This window comes from Arachis ipaensis, chromosome B03, assembly GCF_000816755.2.
Source record: "Arachis ipaensis cultivar K30076 chromosome B03, Araip1.1, whole genome shotgun sequence".
Classification (NCBI taxonomy): domain Eukaryota; kingdom Viridiplantae; phylum Streptophyta; class Magnoliopsida; order Fabales; family Fabaceae; genus Arachis; species Arachis ipaensis.
This window is the reverse complement of record NC_029787.2, coordinates 107,957,156-107,969,594: the sequence shown is the minus strand read 5'-3', so window position 1 is coordinate 107,969,594 and position 12,439 is coordinate 107,957,156. Positions and strand designations below refer to the sequence as shown.

The window sequence follows — 12,439 nt, the reverse complement described above, 5'->3', positions numbered from 1 at the left end:
TCCCTTTATTTTTCTTTCTTTCTTTATTTTTTTATGATGGGTGTGTGCATGTATTTTGTTGGACAAAAAGGGGGCTACGGCTGCTGTTTATGTTTGGGGGGTTATGGTTCAATTTGGTAATAGTTAGGGTTAGGATTTGTGTATGGAATTGGAAATTTTTGGGGTTTAATTTAAAACTAATTGAATCCTTAAAATTATTCTAAAATATTATTTATTGTATCAAATTACTATTTGGTTTTCACTTAAATACTCTAATTGAAAATGTAATACAATATAATTAATTTTCTTTATTAACAAAACATAGTAATTGAAACCCAACTAAATCCAACACTAATTGTATATAGAAAATACCATTTGCTCATCAATTCTACAAATTATTTTCAATAAAATATTCAAATCCAATAATTGAAAATAATATAATTAAATCTTTTATTTTCCCAAAATAGCAATATTAATATTTAGAATATTACTTATCTAATTCAAGTCATATAAAATCCTTATTATTTCACAACTACCAACTTTATAATTTGAATATAGGAAATAATTCAATAATTATAAAATTAGATAAAATTCTAATTTAAATAGCCAAATATCAATATTTTTTTGAATTTCTAAAACTTTAAATTATAAATAGAAATATAATCTATAATTATAGAGTTTGGATAAAAACCTTCATTTATTTCAAATCCAATTAATCAAAATTGTCTTTAATTATTTTCAATAAAATAAGTTCTGAAATTAAGACTATAAATAAATATATATTTGTGATTAATTCAAAATAGGACTTTTCAAAAGTTTTGGCTCTTACAGAACTGATGTCAGGAGAAGTACCAATCTCGATTACGCCTTATCGAAGGAACTTAAGGTTCAGGTGGAAGAGCTAATGGATAAGAATTTTATCCGTCCAAGTGTTTCTCCGTGGGGAGCACCGATTTTGTTGGTGAAGAAGAAGGATGGTAGCATGCGCTTATGTGTGGACTACAGACAATTAAATATGGTGACGGTTAAAAACAAATATCCTTTGTCGAGAATTGATGACCAGATGGATCAGTTGCAAGGAACTGGAGATTTCTCAAAAATTGACTTGAGGTCTTGTTACTGCTAGATAAGGGTGAAAGAGGAGGATATCCCTAAGATTACTTTCAGAAATTGTTATGGTCATTACAAGTACACTGTGATGTCTTTTGGGTTGACAAATGCCCCTGTTGTGTTTATGGATTATATGAACAGAGTGTTCCGTCCTTTCTTAGATAAGTTTATCGTGGTATTCATTGATGATATTCTGATATACTCTACGACTGTTGAAGAGCACGCAGAGCACTTGCGAACAGTATTATAGATTCTGAAGGAAAGGAAGCTTTATGCAAAGCTTTCCAAGTGTGAATTCTGAAAGGAAGAGGTGACGTTCTTGGGGCATGTGCTGAGCCAAAATGGAATAGCTGTAGATCCTACTAAGATTGAGGCAGTGATAGAATGGGGGATGGTCTATGTCTATGACAAAAGTGAGGAGTTTCTTGGGATTAGCTGTTTATTATCAGAGGTTCATTAAAGGATTCTCATAAATTACATTGCTTATGACCAAGCTAACTCATAAGGATGCACCGTTTGTATAGACGTTAGACTGTGAGGAAATTTTCGAAACTCTGAAGGAGAGGATGACTACAGCACCTATACTTGTGTTGCTTGAACCCCATGAGCCATTTGAGGTTTATTGTGATACTTCGTTAAAGGGTTTAAGGTGTGTGCTAATGTAATACCGGAATGTTGTGACTTATGCTTCACGACAGTTGAGGGCGCACAAAGTAAATTATCTGACTCACGACCTGGAACTTACTACGGTTGTATTTGTGTTGAAGGTGTGGAGACACTACCTGTTTGGAGTAAAATTCTAAGTCTTCTCTGTTCATAAGAATTTGAAATACCTCTTTGATTAGAATAAACTTAATATGTGTCAAAGAGGTGGATGGAGTTGCTGAAAGATTATACTTCGAGCTGAGTTATCACACGGGGAAGGCTAATGTGGTGGCAGATGCGTTGAGCCAAAAATATCTAAGTATCGCTTGGATGATGATTAAAGAAGAATAGTTGTTTAGTAGGTTTGTGAATTTGAATTTGGGTGTTAGAGAGGTGGCTGGGAGTGTATGCTTGAATCAACTGCATAATCTAGCAACTTCAAGGGTGAGATTTAGAAAGGTCAGTAGGATGACCAGGAGTTAAGAAGATGCTACAAGTCATTGGACAGAAGAAGCAAGGAGAGGTTACCCAGAAAGAGTTTGGAGACACAAGGAAAGAATCTGTGTGCCAAATGTGGGAGATCTGAGACAGAAAGTGTTAACAGAAGCTCATAAGAGCAGGTTCTCGATTCATCCTTGAATAACCAAAATGCATCATGACTTGAAGGCGATATTCTGGTGGCCCGGAATGAAAAATGATGTAGCGGAACACGTATCTATGTGTTTGACATGTTAGAAGGTGAAGATTGAACACCAAAGGTCATCTCGGACGTTGCAACCTCTTGAAATTCCACAATGGAAGTGGGAATGTATCACCATGGACTTTATGTCAGGTTTACCGAGGACTAGAGTAGGACTTGATGCGGTATGGATGATTGTTGATCGACTGACGAAGTCTATTCATTTCTTGCCTATCTGTATGACTTATTCTTTGGAGGAATTGGCGAGGTTATACATTAAGGAGATTGTAAAGTTGCCTAGTGTGCCTATGAGCATAGTGTCGGATAGAGATCCCCGATTCACTTCAAGGTTTTAGGGAGCTTTCCAGAAGGCGTTCGGGACTCAATTGTGCCTAAGCACGTCATCCTCAAACCCATGGTCAATCGGAGAGAACAATACAAACTCTAGAAGATATGTTGAGAGCTTGTGTGCTAGACCAACCAATGAGTTGGGATCGCTATATTCCACTAGTGGAATTTACATACAACAACATTTACCATGCGAGACGGCTGAATAGATTAAGAGGATCTGAGCCAGAATTCTTACCGCTCAGAGTCATAAAAAAAGCTATGCTGATCAAAGGCGGAAGTCTTTAGAGTTTGAAGAGGGTGACCACGTGTTCTTGAAGGTTACTTAGACTCTGGGGGTGGGTAGAGTGATAAAGATGAAGAAGCTGAGTTCCCATTACATTGGTCCGTTTCAAATTCTGAAGAGGAATGGGCCGGTGGCGTATCAGATCGCTTTACTGCCACATCTTTTCGAACCTGCGCGATGTATTACACATTTCACAGCTTTAGAAGTACACTTCTGATGCAACTCATGTGATAGAGCTTGAATCAGTTCAGCTGAAGGAAGATCTAACATTTCAAGTGGCTCCGGTTAGAATTGATGATGTTAGAGGAGCATACGTGGGAGCTTGAATCTGATATGAGGGCGGACTATCCGTAACTTTTTACAGGTAATTAAATTTTAAGGGAAAATTCTTAATTAGGTGGGTAGGATGTAAAAAAATCCGGTTAAATTATAACTAATAAATTAGTTATGAGTGAAGAAGATTAAGAAATTATAATTTATATTTTGGGGAAGTAAAAATAATTAGGATACAAATTAAAACACTTATGTTAAAGGTTTTGGTCTAAAGTTGGGTCAAACGAGCCAAAAATATCAAACGGGTCCATGTTAGACCCAAGGCCCAAACCCAAGGCATTAAACTCTCTCTCAAACACCACACTTCAGCAACTCAACCCTTTTCTCCTTCATCAAAGTGAAGCTCCTTGCCCTAAGAGTGAAAGAGAGAACCAAAAACACTATCCACCTCGTGACAAAAATCCTCATAACTTTCAAATCGTAGCTCCGATTGATGAGCCGTTCGTGGCCACGCGTTCATATCAGAATTCTCTTAAATTCTATTTAAATATTGTGGTAAGAAACTTTGAATTTCTTGCCTAATTTTCTATCCTCTTCAATTTTGCATTTTTGATTTGAGTATTAAGAAAATTTCGAATTTTTTATGTTCAGGGGAGGTTCAACCTTGAGTTCTAATGGAGTCTCAACCTAAGATTGTGTAAGACAAGGTAAGTGATGATGGATAGATACTGGTTTAGAATTTTACAAGTTATAAAACTCGAATTTTGTTGCAATTATAGTCCTAAACCGACAAATAGCCCTATCTAAGTTTAAAAAGATATGTCACAATACAAATCAATAAAACCAGGAGTTTTAAATCGCGGGTCGTTCTCCCAAAGAATTGTAGTGAGTTGTGTATATCATTGGCTATGAGGGAAAAATGAGTTGTGATAGCAATAGACAAAAAATAATTGACAAGAAATTAAAGTGCAAACAAGGAATATAAATGCTAAAGGACCTCTTGGCAAGGGTTGAAAGTTAAGGTTTCCTATCCTAGTCATTGAACACGAACATGGCAATTATGAAGAGTTAATCCCACTTAGTCAACCTCTATACATTGAGAAAAGTCAAATAGGCATAATTGATCTCAATCCACAAATCCTAGCCAACTCACTAATTAGCTTAGTGAAAGACTGGCGTTAGTGAAAACCAAATCAACTAACAATTTTAAATCACCAATCAATATTGGACATCAATGACTCAAGGTTACCTAAGTCCTCAATCCCAAGCCAAGAGTATAAAATTCTACTCTATGATTAAAAGAGGTATTTTATCAAATACTTGGAAGACATAAAATAAAAATATGGTAATTTGCAATAATTAATAAAATCTATATCTACCAAATTCAAGAAAGCAATAATAACAACTAAAGCAAGTATCAATAAACATCAGAACATAAAATTGCATTAAAGAAAAAATAGAATTCAACAAGAGAGTTCATAACTAAAATTAACTAAAATAAAGGAACTAACAAGAAGAACTAAGGGAATTAAGACAACAGAACAAGGAAAAGTAAAGAAAACTAAATTAAAATAAGAATTAAAACCTAAAACTAAGAGGTAAACTAATCTGAAATCCTAAATTATAGAGAGAACAGGGAGATTCTCTCTCTAGAATTCTAACCTAAAAACATGATAAAAAAATTAAACTAAAACTATTCTAACACTACTTCTACACTACTTGCTTGATCCTCCCTTGGTCCATGCTTCCAATGCTTCAGAAATGAATTGGATTGGGCCCAAAATTAGCCTGAAATCATGACCCACGTGTTCTTAAGTGAATCAAATGATTGGGATCATGCGTATGCATCTACCATGCGTACGCGTGAATCGCGAATGATGCGTACACATGACCTATGCATACGCGCAACCATGAAACCTCCAATATTCCATGCATACGCATCTGCCATGCGTACGCACAACAGGGCAGATTTCCAAAACTTTATTTCTTCATGATTCTTCCACTTTTGCATGCTTTTCCTCCATTTCTTCAAGCCATTATTGCCTTCTAAATCTTAAATCACTCAAACAAACATATCAAGGCATCGAATGGGAGAAAAGTGAATTAAAATTGGTAATTCTAAGTATAAAAAGCATGTTTTCCACAATTAAGCACAATTATGAAGATATTGACAAAAACATGCAATTTCAAGGAATGAATGCAAGGTAAGTTGATAAAATTCACTATTTTCAAGCAAAAAATAATCGTAAAATATGGATTTATAAAATTTTCACACTTAAACAAAAGCATGTCCTCATGCTAAGCATTAAGAAAGATAAGATCAAGGGATGTCGCACTTATTAAAAGTAAACTATATATGTCTATTCTATCTATTTCTATCTATCTATCTACTTGTATCTATTTATATCTACTTGGTCAAAATAAATCAATTTTCAAGAAAATATACAAACATAGAGGGCTAAATTAATATAGCAAACAATGTAGTCCCATGAATTAATTTGAGTTCTAAAAGATATACTAACTTGCAAGATAATAAATGATAAAATGTGAAAACATAGAATTGAGCAATCGAACCCCTTACTGGATGTGTATGCTCTCTAATCGCTCAAGTGTATAGGGTTGATTCACTCAATTCTCTTCTAATCTTGTTTTCTAAGATTTGTTCTTCTTCTAACAATCAACAAATATTTAATGTATGCATGGAAGTATCGTGAAGACTTTTCAAGGTTGTAGACTTGTAATAGGGTTAAGGTCAAGGCAAGGATGTATATCGTCAAGTGGACTTCAAATTTGAACCTTTCATTAGCTTAAACATCCACCTAACCTACAACAACTTATTCAACTATAATACAACCTAATTTCCCATTATTCACTTTTCACACACTCATGCATTCTTTTCAATTCACATCACATATGTATTTATTTTTCATACTTTTCTTTTGGGTAACCTTTGTCCCTTTTTATTGTTTTCTTTTTCTTTTTTTATTTTATTTTTTTCTTTTCTTTTCATTTGAAACATAATATATACACAATTTTTTTTCAAAAAATAAATGCATATAGTTTAAGTATTTAATGCATGAATATGTATCCAATTTCCAAAATTGCCAATGAATACCCAAAATACACTTTTATTTTCTACCGATGTTACCAAACTCTCCCACACTTAGATGATATATACTCTCACTAGTCTAAGCTAATCAAAGATCCAAATGAAGGACATTTATTATTTTTCACTTAAAGTTAGTGATGTGCTAAATTGAGAACAAAGCGAGATTAATAAGGTTCAAAATTGGCTGACAAAAGTAGATAAGAAGGTGAGGTTATATGGGTAAGTGAGCTTAATGAAATAACAGCCTCAATTATATAAATACATTCATACACAGAATAATGAACATAAAGAACCAAACAAGTCAAAGATTACAATCATAGAAAGAGAATAACACACAAGAATAAAGATAGTGGTTAATATGATATAACCACACATTAAATCTCAAAACTTACAAGATTGTGTTCTAGCTCTAAAACTATGTTCCACAATATAGTTCAAGCAAGTTCAATAAAAAAAATTAACTCAAATCAATTGGGATGCCAATGTCCTATATAAAAAGAAATTGTCTTGAAAATTTTATTATCTGACTAAGTTTATTCTATATATATGTGTGTGTGTGTGTGTGTGTGTGTGTGTATGTGTAATTGTGTGTGTGTGTGAATGTGTGTGTGTGTGTGAATGTACAAACCGAACTAATAGAAGTGTAGTAAACTAAAATGTATCCAAAATATCAAAATGACAACAAAATATCTAAAAATCATAATAAAAACTAAAACTGAAGTGTTTGAAATAGAATAAATATCACCGAAATTTGCCAATACGGTTGGACGACCTCCCCACACTTAAAATCAAGTACCGTCCTTGGTGCTCACATGGAATGGAAGGAGTCATCGTCATCTCCACCTTCAGCTGGTGGATCTTGCTCCTCCTCCCCGTTATGCTCAGATGGGGTGCCAACTCTTTAATCATCACATCCCACTCCCGGTTCTGGCGCTTAATGCTCTCGTAGTGTCGCTTGGAGTGCCGCTTGAAGCGAGCTATCTCCTCGAGAAGCCAGTGGACTAGATAGTAGATTGGCTCTAATGATGATGGTGGTGATACTGGTGCTGCTGATGCTGAGGGACCTACATCCCCTATGGATGCTGGCTGACGAAGGCCTCTGCGTCTGGCGGTCGGCTGAAATCTGTACCAGTCGCAATGTGGTATCACTTTCTTGCTCCCAGTGACTGTCGGTCTCTCATCAGTGGTCAGCCAGACAACCTCAGCCTTCATAGCTAACTGGGTGATCAAACATGAGAAGGCCAGGTTGCCAATGCAGTAAGCTCGACCCATATGCTTTCTGATGAGCCTTGGAAGGTACAACTATTTACCCTCCAAGACTCACCAGATCAAGATTGTCATGTCTGCAGTAATCTTTGTCTCATGGGTGTTCGGCATTATGTAATTGGACAGGATCTGCTGCCATATCCTAGCTTCCACTGTCAGGGTGTGAACTGAAATAGCCTTGGGAGCTCATTTGTTAGATCCATATATCTACTGACTCCCAGGCTTCGCAATGATGTCCATCACTTTATCCCAGTTGAAGTTCAACATTTTTCTCTCACTTTCTGCCTCTTCTTAAGCATCCTTGTCAATTGTCTTAGGCAGAAAGTGGAGGATTCTCTTGATTAACTCCTTAGTAACTAAGATCTTCTTGCCCCTCAGGTGAACTGTATTGAGGGACCCCGTGTAGTAATTGGCATAGAACTCACAGACCCACGATGCATTCACAGCCACCAATTTTTGGTCTAAGAATACCCATTCCCGTTGAGAAATTCGATCCTCAGTATATTGGTTCCACTCATTGGGGATTTGCAGCTTCTGCTCAATGTGCATATTATGCTTCCAAAAGTCTAGGAACTTTAGCTCTGAGTATAGGTTAGAGAACTTGAACTCATTAGTAGGAGGTAAACTCTGATTCTCTTTATCTCTCCTACTGATGGTTTTTTCTGTTTGAGCCTCATTTGCTTATTCAACGGCATGTTGGGTTCTCTTTATTATAGCTAACTTTGTGGCCTTATCCTTTCCTTTTCTATCAGACATATTGAAAAAGAACAAAGAAAACGGGCATATGAAATGCATTCTAAAGACACACAAAGAAAAATGATATAACAAGCAGGAACGAATTAAGAAACTAAGGTAAATGACAACATAATTGTGAAGTCAATAGAGAAAATAGAATTGATTGGAAGTGTATGTAATATTTAAAACAAAACCAAGCAGAAATCACACTCCCATCAATCAAAGTCAATTAAAGTTTGTTAACTTGCCTGTTTAACAAAAAAAAAGTAAGAAAACATTGTTTCTATGCACTTAGAGAAAGAAAAAGATTTAGCTGAAAAAGAGAAGTTAGTTATTAAAGAAAAATTAGGGTTACGTGCATAGCAAACATAGTCCTTAACTCGGAAACGTTTTCAACAAGTTGCAAAATAGACAAGTTCATGTTCAACTTCGCAAACAATGTATTATGCTAAAAATGACTGATTTAAGATATGTGTAGCACACATATTCAGCAGTGAAAACTTAACATGTCATTAGAGCATAACCATAGCACTTGATGATGAAACAAGTAAGAAAAAGTTGAAAACGAGGCATATTCATACATCAATGTATTTAACCACTAAGATTGCAAGATTGATGTGAAAAAGAGTAAGATTGATGCCTAATGTAATACAAAAAAATCATTTTATGAACAAATAGAGTGAATGAGTGGTTACATAGGTCAAAATGCACCAACTTTGCAAGCATAGTCAAAAGGAACCTCAAATATGCATAGTTCACAAGTTTTGGCCATGTAGAAACTTAAAAATATTACTTCAATGTAATTAGGTAGAATGAATCAAAAACAAACATTTAGTGAGTCACGGTAAGTGGTGATTGCCATGTGTGAATTGATTATTAAATTAATGAGTTTTGGATGAATTGAGAAGTGTTGTGTGTTGTTGTTGTCAATGGGAGTGTTTGACAGAATGTGCTAAATGAATTAGAATTGAGTTGAATAGGCTTGGAATAGTTGAAAATTGATAATTGAGTGTTGAGAAGGCTTATAAATGGTTTGGAATGTTTGAAATTGAACTGGATTTGGAAATTGGTCAAAATGAGCATTGTGTGAAATTTGGTAAAAACATATTTTTGACCAACTTCAATGGGCCATAACTTAGTATTCAGAGCATGAAATTGAGTGAAACCTATCTTGAATTAAAGCTAGTTAAAAGATCTTCAAAACAGTTTAAGAATGGGTGAAAAATGAATTGTGTACCAAAAGTTACGAGTTTTGTAAAAATTGGGGTTTAGAACTGAATTCTGCAAAAGTTGCAAAAAGTTGGGGTCCTGCGTACGCATGACATGCTTTACAGAACTGAAATTTTTTGTGCGTGTATGCATGCATACGTGATGAACGGATTTTTGCTAGTAAAGAATTCACAATAAATTCTCGTTGCTAGTATAGTTTCTAAACCAATAAAGAATCCTTTCATACAAAAATTTGTTTCTCACTAAAGTAAACCCAATAAATATAAACCAAAGTATTTAAACCTCGGATCATCTCTCAAGGAATTGCAGGGAGGTGTAGTTATTATTGGTTATGGAAAAGTATCTTTTTGGGGTTTTGAATAAGGAACAAGAAAAGTAAATTGCAAGAAAGTAAACTAATAGCTAAGAAAAGCTCTTGGCAAGGTATGAGAACTAGAAGTCCTATCCTACTTATCCTTATCAATTGTGATGAGAATTGTCCATTGCTCCCACTTAGTTAACCTCTAACTATGAAAGAAAGTCAAGTGGATAAATCAATTTAATTCCTCAAGTCCTAGTTAACTCCTAAGGAAAGACTAGCTTTAGAGGGATTTAAATCAACTAGCAACTTTCAATTATCAATCATCAAAGGAATTTGATAACTCAAGAGTCTCTAATTACTCAACCAAAGCCAAAAGGAGAGAAATCTACACTAAAATCTAACCAAGCATTTTATCAAACACTTGGAAGACACAATATAAAAGTATAGAAAAGCAATAAGAGACAATAAAATCTAAACAACCAATTGTAAGCATCAATAGCAAAAATAGAAGAAAGCAATCATAAATATGAAATACCTCAAATTGCATTAAATAGAGAATCAAATCTAACATGAGAATTCATAAACTAAAGTAGCAACACAAAGTAATCAATAAGGTAAATAAATAAACTAGAAAGCTAAGACAAATAAAAGTAGAAGAGAAACTAGATTAAACCTAAGAATCCTAAAACCTAGAGAGAGGAGAGAGCCTCTCTCTCTAGAAAACTACATCTAAAACCTAAAATTATGTGTATGAAAGTTGTGTGAATGAATGAATGATTGATTTCCCCACTCTGCAGCTTCTATTATGTGTTTTTGGGCTTGGAACTGGGCCTAAAACAGTCCAGAAATTGCCTCCAGTGATTTCTGATACGTCCAGCATGTGGCTCTGTCACGCGTACGCGTTGCCCACGCATACGCGTCGATTGAACTTTCGCAAGGTCACGCGTACGCGTGATCCACGCGTGCGCATTGCCTAACAGCATGGAAACTCTGGCAAATTATATATCATTTCGAAGCCCCGAATGTTAGCTTTCCACGCAACTGGAATCGCCTCATTTGGACCTCTGTAGCTCAAGTTATGGTCAATTAAGTACGAAGAGGTCAGGGTTGACAGCTTAACAATTCCTTCAATTTCTTGTATTTCTTCCAATTTTGCATGCTTTCTTTCCATCCTCTAAGCTATTCCTGCCCTATAAACCATGGAAACACTTAACACACATGTCACGGTATCGAATGGTAATAAGAGAGAATTAAAATTAGCAATTTAAGGCCAAAGAAGCATGTTTTCAATCATAGCACAGAATTAGGAAGGAATATGTAAAATATGCGATTTATATGCATAAGTGTGAGAATAATGGATAAAATCCACTCAATTAAGTACAAAATGTACCACGAAATAGTGGTGCATCAAATCTCCCCACACTTAAACATTAGCATGTCCTCATGCTAAGCTCAGGAGAAGCTATAAAGGAGTGAAGAGGAATGGTAAAACTTGTGAAATGAAACCTATCTATACGAATGCAACTAAATGCAAAAATACTTCTACCTACTTAGTTAAAAATAAACAAATTCTCCAAGACAAACATAAATCAGAGTCCACTAATTCAAATCACACAATAAGAGACAAGTAAACTTGTAAGAAGACAACTCATAAAAGCCAGAAACATAGAATCAAGCATTGAACCCTCACTAGAAGTGTATATGCGCTCTAATCGCTCAAGTGTCTAGGGTTAATCCACTCTACTCTTCTCTAGTCATGCTTTCTAAAACTTTGTTCTTCATCTAACCAATTTAATTGCATTGGAAAGCTAACGTCCGGGGCTTCAATTTGGTATATAATATGTCATAGTTTCCCTGACTCTAGATGACGCGACCGCGTGCTCCATGCGGCCGCATTACAATGACGAAAAATCAGCGTGACAAATTTCTTCTCCAGCGATTTCTGGGCTATTTCTGACCCAGTTCGCGGCCCAGAAAATACAGATTAGAGCCTATAAAGTGGGAGAATGCATCCATTTATAAAGAGGCTCATATAATTCACTTCTCATGATTTAGATTAGTTTTGAGAGAGGTTCTCTCCTCTCTCTCTCTTAGGATTTAGGACTTCTCTTAGTTTTAGGAGTGACTCTCAATCCCAGGTTCTTTATTTTTATTTAATTTATGAACTCTTCCATGTTACATATAATTTTCTTAATTAATGTTATTTGAGGTATTTCAATTCATGATTGCTTTCTTTTATTTACATGATTACTGCTTCCCATCTGAAGACATTTTTATTCCAGTAGATTTACTCTTTTCTTTTTGGTTTTGGTTAAGAAATCAGTAACTCAGGAGTTATCCAATTCAACAGCATAATTGTTAATTGTTATCTTGCTAATTGAGTTAAACTTCAATAATTCCAATCTTTTCTTAGGAAATAAATAGGATTCGAAGATCAAACCAAATTGTCCCTTGACTTTCCTTTGCTTTAGTAAAGGT

The 12,439-nt window shown here is 35.0% G+C and overlaps 1 long non-coding RNA gene across 1 annotated transcript in view; it reads left to right on the top strand.

The window, feature by feature from the left end:
• Nucleotides 1–11,948, top strand: part of LOC110269783 — a 13,134-nt gene extending 1,186 nt beyond the window's left edge. Inside the window, exons 2-3 of the long non-coding RNA XR_002358541.1 lie at nt 2,030–2,033; nt 11,936–11,948. This is a non-coding gene — a long non-coding RNA (uncharacterized LOC110269783). The remainder of the gene's footprint in view (nt 1–2,029; nt 2,034–11,935) is intronic.